This window comes from Apium graveolens, unplaced genomic scaffold, assembly GCF_009905375.1.
Source record: "Apium graveolens cultivar Ventura unplaced genomic scaffold, ASM990537v1 ctg489, whole genome shotgun sequence".
Classification (NCBI taxonomy): Eukaryota; Viridiplantae; Streptophyta; class Magnoliopsida; order Apiales; family Apiaceae; genus Apium; species Apium graveolens.
This window is the reverse complement of record NW_027418732.1, coordinates 1-20,180: the sequence shown is the minus strand read 5'-3', so window position 1 is coordinate 20,180 and position 20,180 is coordinate 1.

Below are 20,180 nucleotides of genomic sequence, written 5' to 3'. Positions count from 1 at the left end.
ATCTTCTAATTTATGTTGTTTTTCACTTGGTACATAGATGTAACATACACATCCAAATATTCTCAAGTGACTCACAGACGGTCTATGCCCAGACCCTAATTGAAGAGGCTTCCTATTATAAACAGCTTTTATGGGTAATCGATTCTGAATATATACTGATATAACGACAACTTCCGCCCATATTTTATTCGGCAAACCTTTGTCTTTCAGCATTGATCTTACCATCTCCATCACGGTTCTATTTTTCCTTTCACACACACCATTTTGTTGGTGTATATGGAACAAATATTGTGCGATTTATTCCTTCCACTTCACAATTTTTTTTAAATTTTGATGAGATGTACCCGGTCACATTGTCGCTCCTTAAGCACTTGATTTGACGTCCACTTTCCTTTTCGACTTGGCTCTTGAATTTGTTAAAAACTTTAAATACCTCCGATTTTTCTTTCAGGAAGTATACCCAAGTCATTCGAGAATAATCGTCAATAAAGAGAATGAAGTACTTGCTATTGTCAAGTGAGGGCATTCTCATTGGACCGCACACATTTGTGTGTACAAATTCTAATTTCTTGGATGCTCTCCATGCTTATCCAATAGGAAATGGCTTTCAAGACATTTTTCCCAACTGACATCCTTCACATACACCTGTATGGAATCACAAGAAATCCCTTAACCATATTTTGTTAGAATGTAGCTTCAAGCTTTGTATATTACTATGCCCAAAACGCTTGTGCCGCAACCATGTTAGCTCATTTTCTTGAGCGTGCATTGACTTTTATTGTATTTTGTACTGTCATTGAATGGGAAAATATTTTGTTGCATTTTTAGGCAAGCAATGTTATTTCCTTTTGGATTATAGATATCACAAATATCTCTTTTAAATTGAATAAATATCCATTTGCATCATTTGAGGAACACTGAGTAAATTTTGATCCAGACTAGGGACATAGAGAACGTCTTTAATTTATCTTTCTCCTTTCTTTGTTTGAGTAGAGACGGTACCTTTACCTTCATATTTCACCATTGCTCTCCCATTCTCACTGGAACTTTAATAGAAGAGTCTATTTTGATGAAAACATGAGAGTGGTTAGTCATATGATTTGTACAACCATTATCAATAAGCCAAGCGTCTTTCTGATTTTTTGCATTTTGACATGCATAAAATAATTTCTTCTTATCCCCCATTGTTTTTATATACTTGCTTGTTGATTTTTGACTCTACAGTCCTCCTCGGCATGGTTGAATTTTTTTACAATAAGTGCATTGAGGTTTTCTCTTAAATCAATAATTCTTTTCAGCATGATTTGTTTTCTTGCAAACCGAACATGGAGAAGTTTTTGCTTTTCTCTCAGATTATTTGACGTTGCTAATAATGCATCTTCTAGGTGCTCCTCTTTTTCTATTTTGCTTGAAGGATGAATCTTTGTGCCTTGATTGAAAAGCTCTTTCACTAGATGTTTCACTTTTTTGTGACATCCTATCTTCGTGAATTTACAAAGATGCAATCAACTCTGATATGCTTAACTGTGTGAGATCCTTTGATTCTTCAATCACAGTCACAACTATATCAAATTTTTCAGATAAGGTAACCAACATTTTCTCAACAACTTTTTGGTCGGTTATATTCACCGTGTGATTTTAATTCGTTCACCAATTTAATTACCCGAGATGAGTAATCTTTAAAAATTTCCCCATCTTTCATTTTCAAGTTTTCGAATTCACATATTAAGGATGGAAACTTCATGACCGTTGTTTTCTCATTTTCTTGGAATTCTGCTTTCAAAATATCTCACGCTTCTTTTGCAGAAGTAGCATTCATTATTCAGCACACAAACATCTTCACAAGTTGATTGGACGTAAAAAAATGCAGAGGCATTAGCTAAAATACATGTTGCGGTTACAGATATAATATTTCCCAGAATAATGAATGCTACTTGTTATTCCTAGTGAACTAACAATGAGATTTACAGAAGGGGGGTTGAATGTAAATCTCAAAACTTTTTCAAGTTTTGAGCAGTTTCAAGGGCTATGTGTTTAAGATAAACAAGTGTGTGAATTGCTTTAAGCTAATACAGACAGATATATATTCAAACACAAAAGTACAGAACACAACAGACCTTAAAAACTTTTCTGGTGGATTTGTTGTTCCACCAGAGATGGTATTTCAGAAAATCTGTGATTCAAGAAGTTGATCACAGCTGCGTCCTAGTACAAACTAGATAATTTTTCTCTAAAGATTTTTCTAAACAGCTCTGGAAAAATTCTTATCTAATTACTAGCTTCAGCTTGGTTTATATATCACCAAGTTTACAAGTGAAGACAAAGATAAAATACAATAATAAAAATAAGTTCTCCACTTGTTTCTTCTCCATTTTACTCCAGTGCATTGTTGACTATTGCCTCTTTGTACTAGAGTAGAACGGCTGCTTTTTCTGATGTTCCTGAAATAGGCTACCACATCTCAGTTGTCTCTGTCAACCCATGTGCCTCTGTTTGTAGGTACAACTACCACTTGTCAACTGCTATTTAACAGATTATCCGTTGAAGCCTTCATCCGTTGATGGCTTTATCCGTTGATGTGTTAGCAGTTGAAGCTCTATCCGTTGATGCACTCATCCGTTGAAGGATGTTATCCATTGAAGCTTTAGAGACATCCGTTGAAGCTTTGTTTCTCATCCGTTGAAGGTCTTTAAGTTATCCGTTGATACCACTTCATTTATGCAAAATTACAAGGCATGAAATATTTACAATTGGCCTTCCTATTTGCATATCCTCTAGTAGTCAACATGACTTATAATTCCTCTCAACAGTTAAGAACTATATCTCAAATACAGAGACTGAAATGTGCTACAACACTAGACTTATTTCTAAGTAAAGCTACACCATCAATGGATAGCCAAAGTGGTCTTATCCGTTGAGGCTACAAACACTAGATTTCTACTTAAGTGTTTTGTTAAATATATCATCAAACTAATGCACATATATTCCTAACAATCTCCCCCTATTTATGTCTATAAGAATTGTAGGCATAAATTCAGGGTCAACTTGATGATAACAAAACACTTAACAAATATATGAACTGAAACTAAGTAGAAATTTAAAAGTGCTGCAAAAGTGTATGTACTAGAAGGTAATTGAAGATTTAAAGTATTTCCAAGGGTGCTCCTCTAGCCTGAGCAAATCATCTTTTTCTTCTTTGTTCCCTGGTTTTCTTTCCTAGCCCTTTGTCATTTTCCTCAATTTGGAGTTGGAGTTGTCTGAAGAATTCAGCTTCATCTTCATTACTGATATCCAACTTAGATTGCATTTCCTTGAGAGTTTCATTGCTGGCAATCTTGAGTTGGTCTTCAAGTCTGAAAAATCTTCTGACTCCTTTTTCATCTCTGAATTCCATCAACCAATGAGGTGATTTGTGAATTGTAGTTCCCCTTTCTTGAATGAGTAAGGTTCTGGGCAAAGCATTGGGCTCCCTCCAAGTTTTCCTTATGTTGGCAATCTTGTTGAGAATTTCAGTCTTGGCAGTCCTGGTAAAGCCAGAATCCTTTTGTATGGCTGAAAAGACTCTGATCAAGGTAGAGTAGCCTTCATTCAGAATCCTGTAGAGAGGCCATGTTCTTTCCCCAGCTCCTTTGTATCTGAACACCAATCTCTCTGGTAGCTGTCTATAGGCAGCTATTCCCCTTACATCCTCCAGCTCATCCAGATAGAGTTCAATGTCTGAAATTTCTTTTATGTCACAGATGTGAACATAATCATCTTTAGAAATGGGTGGCTTAGGGTTAGGTTTATGTTTTTGAGTGAATTTCTTAGAGGTTAGGGGAGGTGTAGATTTGGATTTTCTTTTCTGTTTCTTTGGTAGTGGAAGAGTGGTTAAAAAGGTAGGCAAATTGATGGTGTCCCAATCAATAGGTTCCTCTTTTGGGATGATTGGTTCACCATGGATGTTTATAGTGGGATCAGCAACAAAGGATTCAGGTATGGAAGGTAGTGGTTTAGATATTGATTTAGTTTCTTCAGTGTTATCTTCACTCCTTCTATGTGCCTTGACCTTTCTTCTGTTTCCCTTCTGCCATTCCTCTTTTTCCTCCATACTTTCACCAAATATACTCCCAATAACCTCATCTAGGTTTGCAATCTTGTCTTCACCCCTGACTTCAATTCCTTTCTCTTCTTCAACTAGACTTGACTTTAGCTGTTGTTCAAGCTTTGCTTGTGCTCTTTTGTCAGCCTTTAGCTGTTTGGCTTCTTCCTTCAACCTTTTGGTTTCTTCCTTCTTGGCTATTGAGAATTTGGGATGTCCTTGCATCACACATATGCTCTTTCCATCTCTGAAGATAATAACCATGTTTCTCCTTACAGCCTCATCCATGGTCTCTTTGAGATATGCAATACTTCTACCTAAAAGCTTGTTCTCATCAGCTTTTGGAAGAGGAAAATCCACCTCTTTTAAAGGATTCTTTGTAGAGTCCTTATTGGATCTGTTGTTGGGCTTGAGAATCATAGGTTGCAGATCTTTGGAAGAAGCTTCTCCATCCTTATGTCTCTCTACTGGCTTGAGTTCCATATTGATTGGTTCAACCTTTGTGCTATGTTTCACATATATTGATTTATCTTGTGTAGAGCCAAACAACTGTTGCACCCTTTCATCAATTCTCCTCCTTTGCTCTTTCACTTGAATTTCAGCTGCTGCTAGCTGGATTAAATCAATTCCATCAGGCTTTCCTTTGATTTGAATGATTGGAGAAGTAGTGATGGCAGGAACTAGCACTTTAGATATTTGGATTTTTGTAGATGGCTCTCCTTCCCCTTCCCTTTTACTCTCCCCCTTTTTGTTATCATCAAGGAGAGGGGTCAAGCCCTGTGCTTTTGCCAGCTGCATAAGTAGATTTGTTTGAGATTGTTGGTTGTGAAGAATGGTGGCCACAGAATCTTCAATAACTTGAACTCTGTCTTCCAATTTGGCCAGCCTCTTTTCAGTATGTGATTCCTTTTTCAATCTCAACAAAATGTCCTGCAATGTACCATAGGGCATGACTGAATCCAATTTTTCAGAATTATAGGATTTCAAGTCAGCAATATCCTTTCTGAGTTCATTCACACTCAGATTCTGTCTTACTTGCTGCAACTTCATGAGATGCAGTGAGTCCAGGTGAGCTGTAAGGATAGCCTTTGTACCAGCATGAGAAGTTTTCTGAATGGCCTGTTGGATAGTACTGATTTGTTTGACTAAGGAGACATTGAATTGCCCTATTGTAGACTCCTTTGTCAAGGCCCATTCAGGTAGATTTGGAATATAACTAGGGCCTTCATCTCCCCCTAAGTTCATGCTTCCATCAGAAGAAACAAAGTCATCATCATCAGAATTTACTCCAAATTCTTCAGATGACTCACCAGCTGTAGAAGGCATCTTGTTAATAGCAGCTTTGTCCCTTTGAAGAGATGTTGTTGTATGTACTAGATGTAGTGTCTTTTCTGCCTCCTCATTGCCCTGTGCAGCCAATAATTGATAGGCTGAAACAGGATGAGTAAAAGTGTCAGCATCCAAGGAAATGTTATCAATTACAGCTTTGTAATGTTGCTAAAATTGTCTTTCCTTTTCAGCATCATTCACAATCATTGACTCACTAGCAATGGCTGGATCCACCCTTATATCTGCTGTACCTGCCTTTCTCTCATTTTCTCTATGTTCTTGCATCAGGGGCTCCCCCTGGCTCACACAACTCACTCCCTCACCTTCACCTACTAAGGTGGTACTCCTCTCACTTACTTTTGCCATGCTGGAAAAAATAGCATGCATATTTGAGCTCTCAATCTCTCCTTTTGCCTGGGAGCAACCCAGCCTCTCACTCAAATTGTCACTCCCTTCCCTCAGTCCTAGAAGTGATTGTACAGTAATCAAGTCTTCTACACTTGGAATTGTTTCAGTTGTGTGTGTAGAGACTATCAACGGATGCGGAATAGCCGTTGAAGGTGAAACTGATGGTATCAACGGATAACTGCTGTTAAGCTTATCCGTTGAAGAACAACCACTTGTCAACGAATGAGTGATATCCGTTGAAGAAGGAAAAGAAGTATAAATTGAAAGTGATATAACTATTGAATCTGTGTAGATTGATGTAAGTTTTGGTGACACAGATCCTTCAATTACATCTGAAAGAATTTGCGGGTGATCCAACAAATCATCTAAAAGATGATGATCACCTGTATTTGAGTGGGGCTCCTCCCTGAGTTGTAAAGAGGGAGAATCAGGAATTGATGGGAATAACATATCCACATCCAGAGATGGTGATGAAGTGTGTGGTGATTGATGTGTGTTAATTGTGAGAGAATGGGGCTGTGACTCCACATTTGTTGGAGCCACATCAAACTGAGTTTGAGAAGGCATAGATACAGATGGATGTATCTGTGCAGTGTGTGCACCCTGTGTAGAAGATTGGGTTTTAGCTCTCTTTCTTCTAATAAAGGCTTTTGTTGGTGAGTGTTTGGCTTTAGTGTCCCTCCCTCGTTTGTGTGTTCCTGGTTGGGAACTATTTTCAATAGTTACATCCTTTTGGGAGGATGCATCTAGGGATATGCTAGTAACCTTTTCAACCACCACAGCTTTTGAGAAACTGTGGCTTGGCTAGCTTGGGAAGCACTTTTCTCTCCTTCCTTATCCTGGGGGTTTCTTTGATGTTCACCCCTCCCCTCACCACTCACACCCTGTTCACTCCCCTCAGGGTTAATGGTAGGTGTTACAACTGTTGTCTTTTGAGAAACAACAGAGGTGGTTTTCTTTGACTTTGATTTTGAAAGTTTAGTTTTGGTGACCTTGGTAGGAATCTGTTGGGGCATTGTCACAGATTCCATGGCCACACTAGAAGATAAAGAAATAGAGGGGTTGGAAGAAGTAGGAGTTGTAGAAGCAATTACCTCACCTACCTGAGGTGCATTCATGATTGGTAAATATACCAATGGCACACTGCTGTTTAGATCCATTCTCACTCAATCTGTAAGAACTCTTTTCTCTTGTGCCCAGCACTTGAGTTTATTGTTCTCATTGGTTATGACCAAATCTTCAGCAACATGGTTAGCCAATAACATAAAGAATCTAGCATAATAGATGTTATTAGGTCTATTAGCTTTGTTACCTAATCTAGTACCCAATTCTAGCATTACATAGTTGCTAAAATTAAAATACCTATCAGAAACAAGCATATAGAGCATATTAACCAGAGATGAAGTTATGGCATCAAAATTGCTAATTTTCCCAGAGAAAACCTTGATAAAGGCATCCCCAAGAAAACTCCATTCTTTCCTAAGGCCTTTTCTTTTAATACTCCCTAAACTAGCAGAGTTAAGAGAATAACCTATGGAATCTAACATGCTGGATACATCATTATCAGTGTGTGGTGTCATTGCATTGTTCTCAGGTAATACATTTCAGGCTTCAATTCAAATTGCAGTTAAGACATGAATTTTTAAGAGTAATTAAGCATACCTAGCTCACTTACCAATCTTGTGAATGTTGATTCATCAAGTGGCTTGGTAAATATGTCTGCAATTTGTTGTTCACTTGGAACAAAATGTAGTTCCACTGTACCATTCATGACATGCTCCCTAATGAAGTGGTACTTGATATCAATGTGCTTGGTCCTTGAGTGCTGTACAGGATTCTCTGTTATGGCTATGGCACTAGTGTTGTCACAAAAGATAGGAATTCTATCAACATGAAGTCCATAGTCAAGGAGTTGATTCCTCATCCATAATACTTGAGAGCAGCAACTTCCAGCAGCAATGTATTCAGCCTCAGCTGTAGAAGTAGAGACTGAATTTTGCTTTTTGCTAAACCATGATACAAGCTTGTTTCCCAGGAATTGGCAGGAGCCTGTTGTACTTTTCCTGTCTATTTTGCAACCTACATAGTCTGCATCTGAATAACCAATTAGATCAAAGCCAGATTCTCTAGGATACCAAATACCTAAATTTAGTGTACCCTTGAGATATCTGAAAATCCTTTTGATAGCAATTAAGTGAGACTCTCTAGGATTAGCTTGAAATCTAGCACACAGACATGTAGCAAACATTATATCTGGTCTACTGGCAGTTAAATATAAAAGTGAACCAACCATGCCTCTATAACTTGTAATGTCCACAGACCTTTCAGTCTTATTTAATTCAAGTTTGGTGGCAGTGGCCATGGGAGTTTTTGCAGATGAACATTCCATTAAGTCAAACTTTTTTAAAAGATCATGAATATATTTAGTTTGACTAATGAAAATTCCATCACTAACTTGTTTAACTTGTAAACCAAGAAAATAGGTTAGTTCTCCCATCAGGCTCATTTCATAATTACTTTGCATTAGCTTAGCAAACTTTTTGCAAAGTTTATTATCTTTAGAACCAAATATTATGTCATCTACATAAATTTGAACAAGTATACTAGAGCCATTAACATTCCTAAAGAAAAGAGTTTTATCAACAGTACCTCTAGTGAAGTGATTCTCCAAAAGGAATTTTGATAAGGTTTCATACCAGGCTCTAGGTGCTTGCTTCAGTCCATAGAGTGCTTTCAACAGATAATACACATAGTCTGGAAAATTTGGATCTTCAAACCCTGGAGGTTGACTTACATAAACTTCTTCCTCCAATTTCCCATTTAGAAATGCACTCTTGACATCCATTTGATAGACTTTGAAATTGGCATGGGCTGCATAGGCTAGAAAAATTCTGATGGCTTCAAGTCTTGCAACAGGAGCATATGTTTCATCAAAATCTATTCCCTCTTGTTGAGAATAGCCTTTAGCAACCAATCTGGCTTTATTCCTTATGACAATGCCATTTTCATCCATCTTGTTTCTGAATACCCATTTTGTGTCAATAGGACTCTTGTTCTTTGGTTTAGGTACCAGCTTCCAAACTTTGTTTCTCTCAAATTGGTTCAGCTCTTCCTGCATAGCTAATATCCAATCTGAATCCAATAAAGCTTCTTCCACTTTCTTAGGTTCCTCCTGAGATAGAAAACTACTATACAGACATTCATCTTGAGTAGCTCTTCTTGTTTGCACTTTAGATGATACATCACCAATGATCAGTTCAAAGGGATGATTCTTGGTCCATTTCCTTTGAGGTGGAAGATGTGCTCTAGATGAGGTGGCCTCAGTATTGTCATGATGTGAGACAGAGTGTTGATTAGTTGAAACTCCCCCTGAGTTGTTGGTCCTTTGCAGGGAATTTGGAGTTTTATCAACTGATGATGTAAATCGATTATCCGTTGATGAACTATGATCAACGGATGCTTCATTTTGTACTTCAACGGATGATGCACTATATCTTTCAACGGATACTGCATTGCCTCTATCAACGGATGCAGAATTCTGACTTTCAACAGATGCAGTATTTTGTGCATTATCCAAAGGCATGTTTTGAATCCCTTTTGAAGTGTCATCTCCATCATTCTCCTCTTCACTATCATCACAATATATCTCAATGTTGTCAAATTTGAGTCTCTCATGCTGTCCCTCATCTTTTAGTCCATCAATCTTTTTATCATCAAACACAACATGCACAGATTCCATAACAATGTTGGTTCTTAGATTGTAGACCCTATAAGATTTTCCAGCTGAGTAACCAACAAATATCCCTTCATCAGCCTTTGCATCAAACTTCCCTTTATGGTCAGATTGATTCCTCAGTATAAAACATTTACATCCAAAGACATGAAGAAAGTTTAGAGTTGATTTTCTTCTCTTGAACAACTGATAAGGAGTCATGCCTTTAGCTCGATTGATCAAAGAAATGTTCTGAGTGAAACAGGCACAATTAACAGCTTCAGCCCAGAAATATGTTGGTAACTTTGATTCTTCAAGCATTGTTCTGGCAGCCTCAATTAAAGATCTGTTCTTTCTTTCAACTACCCCATTTTGCTGAGGTGTTCTTGGAGCTGAGAACTCATGCATGATTCCATTTTCTTCACAGAACAACCTCATTGACAAATTCTTGAACTCAGTTCCATTGTCACTCCTTATATTCCTAACCTTCAAGTCAGGATGATTATTGACTTGCCTGATGTGATTGATAATGATTTCACTTGCTTCATCCTTTGATCTAAGAAAATAGACCCATGAAAACTTTGAGAAATCATCTACAATCACTAAGCAATATCTTTTTCTTGCAATTGACAATACATTGACTGGTCCAAACAAATCCATATGTAGCAGCTGTAATGGTTCATCAATTGTTGTTTCAAGCTTCTTTTTGAATGATGCTTTCCTTTGTTTGCCTTTTTGACAAGCATCACACAAACCATCCCTTGAGAATTCAACAAGAGGAATTCCTCTGACTAAGTCCTTTTTGACTAGATCATTCATTGTCTTGAAATTCAAATGGGATAGCTTCTTGTGCCATAGCCAACTCTCAACTGAACTTGCTTTGCTGAAGAGACAAGTAATAGATTCTGCATCTGTAGAGTTGAAGTCAGCTAAGTACACATTTCCTTTTCTAACTCCAGTTAGAACCACTTTGTTGTCTTTCTTGCTGGTGACAACACAGGCTTCAGAATTGAAGGAAACTGTATTCCCTCTATCACATAGTTGACTGATGCTCAGTAAGTTATGCTTGAGACCATCAACTAATGCAACTTCATCAATGATGACATTCCTTGTTGAAATCAAGCCATATCCCATAGTAAACCCTTTGCTGTCATCTCCAAAGGTTATGCTAGGGCCAGCTCTCTCTTTAAACTCTGTGAGCAGGGTGAAATCTCCTGTCATGTGTCTTGAACAACCACTGTCCAAGTACCATAGATTTCTTCTTTTTCCCTGCACACCACCAGATCAATCAAGTTGATTTTGGTACCCAAGTTTCCTTGGGTCCATTCTTGTTAGCCTTTCTCCTAGACTTCATTCCTCCTGCATCTTTAGACTTAGGTAACTTTGAGTCAACCTTGATCTTAGATGTAGTTGGTTGAGGTGTAGGTTTAGTCACAGAATCATTTAGCACATTTGGAATATGATAAGGCATGGATTGTGCAAACATGTTATTCCACATAGGCATATTGTATGGCATTTGAGGCATACTAAATGCAGCAAGATAAGGATTGTTAAAATATGGCATGTTTGCAAAATATGCATAAGGATTCTGTTGAGACATAGTAGGCATATCATGTAGAGGTGATGCAGACATTTTAGGCATGGAAGAGGGTACAGGCATGGGAGTTTTCTTAATAGATTTGCAGTTAGCAGATAGATGATTAACACTACTACAATGCACACAGCTTTTTCTAGGAGCATACTTGTCAGGTGTGTAATTGTTATGTTTGTTAACCCCTACCTTCCCATTTCTATTAGATTTCCTTTTAGTTTCCTTTTTATCCTCAACCACTTTGAGCCTATTCTTTAACTGTTCTAAGGTCATGTGCCCTATATTCACCTTACTGAAATCTTTGGATGTGCTTGCTTCTTCTTTGACAAAGTTCTTGGAAGTTGAACCAAACTTTTTATTGAGTTTCTTTAGATTTTCACTTTTAGAAACATCTGCCTGTTTTAATTGAGAAACCTTCAACGGATAACTTTCATCATCCGTTGATTCCACATCCGTTGACAGTCCATCAATTAATTCCATTTTCTTTTTGTTTTTATCCCAGGCAGTCTCACAGAATGATTCAATTCCTTGGACCTTGGCAATTTGAGCACTAACATCCCAAGATGTCTTCCAGGCTTTAATCACCTATTGCTCTCTCTCTAATTGATTAGAAAGTATTTCTACTTTCTTAACAAATTCAGCTAGTTCATTTTCAACAGATATACAATGTAGCTTAGTTTTCTCTAGGTCAATCAACTTGTCTTCTAACACAGCATTTCTATTACTTAAAAACAGATTGTTCTCTTTAATCCTACTATTTTCTTTAGCAAGAGATTTAAGAGATACACGCAAATGATACAATTCAGTAGGCATGTCATTAAAAGCATTATTGCACTCTTCTTTAGTAAGCTGTGTTACATCAGTAGTGATTACCTGGTTGCTTGATGAACTAACTTCATTTTCCTCAGAATCAGCCATGAGAGCCAAGTTGACATATTCCACATCTTCATCCTCTTCTTCTCCATCAGCTGCCCAATCTTTTTCTTGAGTAATGAGAGCTCTTTCCTTTTGCTTGAGCAGATCAAAATATTTCTTTTTGTAATCTACTTGATCAAATTTCTTCTTTTCAGAAGTTGGCTTTCTGCACTCACTTGCAAAGTATCCACTTATACCACAATTGAAACACTTGAACTTGGATTTGTCCACCATGTTCTTATGAGGTCTAGTGGCTCTAGTTTTTTTCCTAAATTCATCTTTGCAAATCTCCTGGACAGAAATGCAAGATGCTCATCAATACCATCAGAGTCATCTTGGCTGGAGTTATCTTCATTCTCAGCAACTTGCTCTTTACCCTTGCTTGATTCCTGATTTCTTATACCATCTTTGGAGTTTGATGTAGAACTCACAGTTTCTTGTCTGCATTCTCTCTCATTTTCAGCTACCAATGCAACTGAACCTGCTTTCTTTCTCCCCTTTTCCAATACCTCATCCTGTTCCAGCTCTAGATCATAAGTCTTCAAGGATCCATATAATCTTTCAAGAGTGAAGTCCTTATAATCTTGAGAGTTTCTTAAGGAAACAGTCATGGGTTTCCATTCCTTTGGCAAGGATCTTAAGAATTTAAGATTTGAATCCTTCACCTGGTACACTCTACCATACAGCTTCAGTCCATTCAACAGCTTTTGGAATCTATTGAATGTGTCATTTAAAGATTCATTTTCTTCAAAATGAAAATACTCATACTGTTGAATGAGAAGCTGCATTTTGTTCTCTTTTACTTGTTCTGTACCTTCACACAGTAGCTGAACTGTGTCTCCAAACCTCTTTGGCAGTTGTGCAATTTATCACATTATCAAACATATCCTTGTCAAGACCATTAAACAAAATGTTCATAGCCTTCTTATCCTTGTGGACTTCTTCTGTGTCTTCCATTGTCCATTCTGCTCTAGGTTTTGGAATGGATTGACCAACAGCAATTGTGGCCGTAGCAACTGTGGCTACTTTGTGGGGAATGTGAGGACCATTCTCAATGCAGTTTACATAACCTTCATCTTGGGAGAGTAGATGAAGGTGCATTTTCACCTTCCAGTGGTGATAACTGTCTTTGTCAAGAACTGGGATTTTTACTCCAATATCCTTCTTACTCATCTTTGTTAGTTTCCAAGATCTTTAAGCTCTTTGTGTGTCAAGAGGAGGCTCTGATACCAATTGTTATTCCTAGTGAACTAACAATGAGATTTACAGAAGGGGGGTTGAATGTAAATCTCAAAACTTTTTCAAGTTTTGAGCAGTTTCAAGGTCTATGTGTTTAAGATAAACAAGTGTGTGAATTGCTTTAAGCTAATACAGACAGATATATATTCAAACACAAAAGTACAGAATACAACAGACCTTAAAAACTTTTCTGGTGGATTTGTTGTTCCTACCAGAGATGGTATTTCAGAAAATCTGTGATTCAAGAAGTTGATCACAGCTGCGTCCTAGTACAAACTAGATAATTTTTCTCTCAAGATTTTTCTAAACAGCTCTGGAAAAATTCTTATCTAATTACTAGCTTCTACTTGGTTTATATATCGCCAAGTTTACAAGTGAAGACAAAGATAAAATACAATAAAAAATAAGTTCTCCACTTGTTTCTTCTCCATTTTACTCCAGTGCATTGTTGACTATTGCCTCTTTGTACTAGAGTAGAACGGCTGCTTTTTCTGATGTTCCTGAAATAGGCTACCACATCTCAGTTGTCTCTGTCAACCCATGTGCCTCTGTTGTAGGTACAACTACCACTTGTCAACTGCTATTTATCAGAACATCCGTTGAAGTCTTCATCCGTTGATGGCTTTATCCGTTGATGTGTTAGCAGTTGAAGCTCTATCCGTTGATGCACTCATCCGTTGAAGGATGTTATCCGTTGAAGCTTTAGAGACATCTGTTGAAGCTTTGTTTCTCATCCGTTGAAGGTCTTTAAGTTATCCGTTGATACCACTTCATTTATGCAAAATTACAAGGCATGAAATATTTACAATTGGCCTTCCTATTTGCATATCCTCTAGTAGTCAACATGACTTATAATTTCCTCTCAACAGTTAAGAACTATATCTCAAATACAGATACTGAAATGTGCTACAACACTAGACTTATTTCTAAGTAAAGCTACACCATCAACGGATAGCCAAAGTGGTCTTATCCGTTGAGGCTACAAACACTAGATTTCTACTTAAGTGTTTTGTTAAACATATCATCAAACTAATACACATATATTCCTAACAGTTGTAATTTACTTAAAAATATTATTTAATCATTTTATTTACGCTTTTTAATTTGAGAAAGTATAAGAGTCCTTTTGTTTTCTCATTTATACTTTACGCTTTCTTGAATCTTCAAAAGCTTTTACTATCCTTTCTCTGCAAAACCCTCAATCTTTTCTCTGCAACTTCTACTCACAAGAATGGCACCAGTGGTAAAGATAATGTCCCAATCTGGGTTTGTCTATGAGAAAAACAATTTTATAGCTTTGGTGGAAAAGAATGAAGCCCACTCAGATTATCACAAGATGATGGATTTCATCAAGAACTGCAAACTGAGCTATGCAATGCTGGAGGCCCCAATGATTTACTGTGAGGTAGTTGAGGAGATTTGGACAACGGCTGAGTTCAATCCCACTGATATGACCATCTCCTTCTCTCTCAAAGGTAAGGACCACTGTATTAACTGTGATGATATACAGTCATGCTTTAAATTACCTGAGAATAATGCCATGACACCACACACTGGTAATGATGTATCTAGCATGTTAGATTCCATAGGCTACTCACTTAATTCTACTAGTTTAGGCAAGTATTAAGAGAAAATGCCTTAGGAAAGAATGGAGTTTTCTTGGTGATGCCTTTATCAAGGTTTTCTCTGGGAAAATTAGTAATTTTGATGCAATAACTTCATCTCTTGTTAATATGCTCTATATGCTAGTTTCTGATAGGTACTTTAATTTTAGCAATTATGTTATGCTAGAATTGGCTACTAGGTTAGGTAACAAGGCTAATAGACCTCATAACATCTACTATGCTAGATTCTTTATGTTGTTGGCTAACCATGTTGCTGAAGGATTTGGTCATAAATAATGAGAATAATAAGCTCAAGTGCTGGGCACAAGAGAAGAGGGTCCTTGCAGACCTTTTAAGGATGGACCTCAACAACAAGGTGCCATTGGTATATTTACCAATCATGAATGCACCTCAGGTAAGTGAGGTAAATGCTTCTTCAACTCCTACTACTTCCAACCCCATTATTTCTTTGCCTTCAAGAGTGGCCATGGAATCTGTGTCTTTGCCCCAACAGATTCCTACCAAGGCCACCAAATCTAAAGTTTCAAAACCAAAGTCAAAGAAAGCCACCTCTGTTGTTTCTCAAAAGACAACAGTTGTAACAACTACCATAAACCCTGAGGGGAGTGAACAGGGTGTGAGTGGTGAGGGAAGGGATGAACATCAAGAAAACCCCCAGGATAAGGTAGGAGAGGTGAGTGGTACCCCAGCTAGCCAAGCCACAGTTTCTCAAAAAGCTGTGGTGGTTGAAAATGATTCAAGCTCATCCCTAGTTGCATCCTCCCAAAAGGGCGCAGCTATTGAAAATAGTCCCCATCCAGGGACACAGAACAAAAGAGGGAGGGACACTGAACCCACACACTCACCTGCAAAAGCCTTTACAAGAAGAAAGAGGGTCAAAACCCAAATTTCCACACAGGGTGCACACACTGTCACAGATACACCCACCTGTATCTATGCCTTCTCAAATTCAGCTTGATGTGACTCCAACAAATGTGGAGTCACAACCTCATTCTCTCAAAATTGACACACATCAATCACCAAATTCTCCATCACCATCTCTGGATGTGGACATGTTATTCACATCAATTCCTGATTTTCCCTCTTTACAACTCAGGGAGAAAGCCCCACTCAAATACTGGTGATCATCATCTTTTAGATGATTTGTTGGATCATCAGCCAATTCTTTCAGACTTAGTTGAAGAATCTATGTCACCTAAATTAAAATCAATCCACACAGATTCAACAATTATGTCACTTTCAATTTCTACTTCTTTTCCTTCTTCAACGGATATCCCTCATCCGTTGACAAGTGGTTGTTCTTCAACGGATAAGCTTGACAGCAGTTATCCGTTGATACCATCAGTTTTAACTTCAACGGATATTCCTTATCCGTTGATGGTCTCTACACAAACAACTGAATTAATTCCAAGTGTAGAAGACATGGTTACTGTACAATCACTTATAGGGCTGAGGGAAGGGAGTGAAAATTTGAGTGTGAGGCTGGGTTGCTCCCAGGCAAAAAGGAGAGCTTGAGAGTACAAATATGCATGCTATTTCTTCCAGCATGGCAAAAGAAAGTGAGAGGAGTACCACCTTAGTAGGTGAAGGTGAGGGTGTGAGGGATGTGAGCCAGGGGGAGCCCCTGATGCAAGAAAAGAGAGAAATTGAGGAGAAAAGCAGGTACAGAGGGTATAAGGGTGGATCCAGCCATTGCTAGTGAGTCAATGATTGTGGATGATGCTGAAAAGGAAAGACAATTTCAGCAACATTACAAGCTGTAATTGATAATATTTCCTTGGATGCTGACACTTTTACTCATCTTGTGTCAGCCTATCAGTTGTTGGCTACTCAAGGCAATGAGGAGGCAGAAAAGACTTTAAATCTAGTACATACTTCAGAATCTCTACAAAGGGTTAAAGCTGCTGTCAATAGGATGCCTTCTACAGCTGGTGAGCCATCTAAGGAATTTGGAATAAATTCTAATGATGATGACTCTGTTTCATTTGATGGAAGCATAAACTTAGGGGGAGATGAAGGCCCTAGTTCTATTCCAGATTTACCCTGAATGGGCATTGACAAAGGAGTCTACACTAGGACAATTCAATGTATCCTTAGTCAAACAAATCATGTCTATCCAAAAGGCCATTCAGAAACACATCACATGCTGGTACCAAGGCTATTCTTCAAGCCCACTTGGATTCTCTACATCTCATGAAGCTACAACAACTGAGATATAATCTAAGTGTGGATGAACTCAAACAAGAAATAGCTGACTTGAAGTCCTACAATTCTGAGAAGCTGGACTCAATTATGCCCTTTGGTACCATGCAGGAACTGTTACTGAGACTGAGGAAAAGAATCAGATGCTGATAAGAAGATGGCCAAATTGGAGGAAAAAGTTCAAGTTATTGAAAACTCTATGATCACCATTCTTCAAAATCAACAGTCTCAGACTAATCTACTAATGCAGCTGGCTAAAGCACAGGGCTTAACCCCTCTCCTTGATGATAACAAAAGAGGGAGAATAAAGGGAAGGTGAAGGGGAGCCATCTACACAAATTCAAATATCCAAAGTGCTAGTTCCTGCCATCACTACTTCTCCAACACTTCAACTCAAAGGAAAGCTTGATGGAATTGACATAATCTAGATAGCAGTAGCTGAGATTCAGGTGAAAAAGCAATGGAAGAAAATTGATGGAAGGATACAACAAGTGTTTGGCTCTACAACTTCAAAATCTTTTTCTGTGAAACACATCACAAAAGTTGAGCCAATCATTATGGAGCAAAATCCAGTAAGGAGGAATAAGGTTGGAGAAACTTCTTCATGGAATCTAAAACCCATGATACTCAAGCCAACCACCAGATTTAACAAGGACTCTATAAAGAACCCTCTAAACTTTGCTCAACTAAAAGAAGTGGATTTTCCTCTTCCAAAGCCTGATGAAGACAAAGTTTTGGGTGGTAATATCTTAAAGCACAAAGAGACCAAGGATGCAGTGGAAAGAATGAATATGGCTGTTATTTATAGAGAGGGAAAGAGAATCTGTGTGATTCAAGGTCATCCCAAATTCTCAATAGCCCAAGAATGAAGAGATCATGAGGTTAAAGGAAGAAGTAAAAAGTTGGAAGCTGACAAAAGAGCACATGCAAAGGCTGAAAAACAGCTAAAGTCAAACCAACTTGAAGAAGAGAAGAAAGGGATTGAAGACAAGAGTGAAGACAAGACTGAAAATATAAATATGGATTTTGGGAATCGGCTTTGTGAAAGTGTGGAGGAAAGAAGTGAGGAAATAAAGGAATGGCAAGGGGAACAGAAGAAAGGCCAAGCACAAAGGAAAAGTGAAGATAACACTGAGGCAACCCAATCAAATCTAAACCACTACCTTCCATCCCTGAACCTGTTATTGCTGACCCCAATATAAATATCCATGGTGAACCAATCATCCCTAAAGAGGAACCTATTGATTGGGACACCATCAAATTGCCTACCTTCTTAACTACTCCTCCACCACAAAGAAACTGAAAAGAAAATCGAAATCCACACCTCTCCCAACCTCAACGAAATTCACTCAGAAACACAAACCTAAGCCCAAGCCACCAACCTCTAAGGATGATTATGTTCACATTTGTGACATAAAAGAATGCACAGATATTGAACTCTACCTGGATGAGCTGGAGGAAGTGAGGGGAATAGATGCCTACAGACAGCTACCAGAAAGGCTAGTGTTCAAGTATAAAGGAAGAAATAAAAGGACTTGGCCACTTCATAGAGTTCTAAATGAGGGTTATTCTACCTTGATTAGAGTTTACTCAGCTATAAAAAGGGACACTGGTTTTACCAGAACTACCAAGACTGAGATTCTCAACAAGATTGCCAGCATAATGAAAACTTGGAGGGAACCAAATTCCTTGCCTAGAACATTATTCATCCCAGAGCATGGAATCACAATTCATAAATTACCTCATTGGTTGATGGAGTTCAGAGACAATAAAGGAGTCAGAAGATTTTTCAGACTTGAAGACCAGCTTAAGATTGCCAGCAATGAAACTCTCAAGGACATGCAATCTAAGTTGGATATCAGTGATAAAGATGAAGTGATTCTACAGACAACTCCAACTCCAAGTTGAGGAAAATGACAGGGGGCTAGGAAAGAAAACAAGGGTACAAAGGAAAAAAGATGATTTGCTCAGGCTAAAGGAGCACCCTTGGAAACACTGTAAATCTTCAATTCCATCTCAATACACATACTTTTGCAGCACTTTTGAATTTCTACTTAGTGTCAACTCATATAATTGTTAAGTGTTTTGTTATCATCAAGTTAACCCTGAATTTATGCCTACAATTCTTATAGACATAAATAGGGGGGATTGTTAGGAATATATGTGCATTAGTTTGATGATATGTTTAACAAAACACTTAAGTAGAAATCTAGTGTTTGTAGCCTCAACGGATAAGACCACTTTGGCTATCCGTTGATGGAGTAGCTTTACTTAGAAATAAGTTTAGTATTGTAGCACATTTCAGTCTCTGTATTTAAGTTATAATTCTTAGAAGTTGTGGGAAATTATAAGTCATGTTGACTACTAGAGGATATGCAAATAGGAGGGCTAATTGTAAATATTTCATGCCTTGTAATTTTGTATAAATGAAGTAGTATCAACTGATAGTTTAAAGGCCTTCAATGGATGAGAAACAAAGCTTCAACGGATGTCTCTAAACCTTCAACGGATAACATCCATCAACGGATGAGTGCATCAACGGATAAAGCTTCAACTGCTAAAATCAACGGATAAAGCAATCAACGGATAAGAGTGTCAACGAATAAAGCCATCAACGGATGAAAGTTCAATGGATGCTCAGTTCCATAGCAGTTGATAGTGACAGTTTATAAGCTGACATAGGCACATGGGTTGACAGAGACAACTGGAATGTGGTAGGCTCTTGGAGGAACAAAAGAAAAAGCACGTTTCACTCTGGTACAAAAGGAAATAGTTAACGGATTATCCCATATTGTACTGGATAGAAAAATGGAGTAGAAACAAGTGAAGAACTATTTTATAATTGTACTTTATCTTTGTCTTCACTTGAAAAACTTGGTGATATAAATACCAAGTGGCAGCTAGTAATTAGATAAGATTTTCCAGAGCTGTTTAGAAAAATATAGAGAGAAAATCATCTAGTTTGTACTAGGATGCAGCTGTGATCAATTCTTTGTATCATAGATTTTCTGAAATACACATCTCTGGTGGAACAACAAATCCACCAGAAAAGTTTTTAAAGGTCTTTGTGTTATTTAC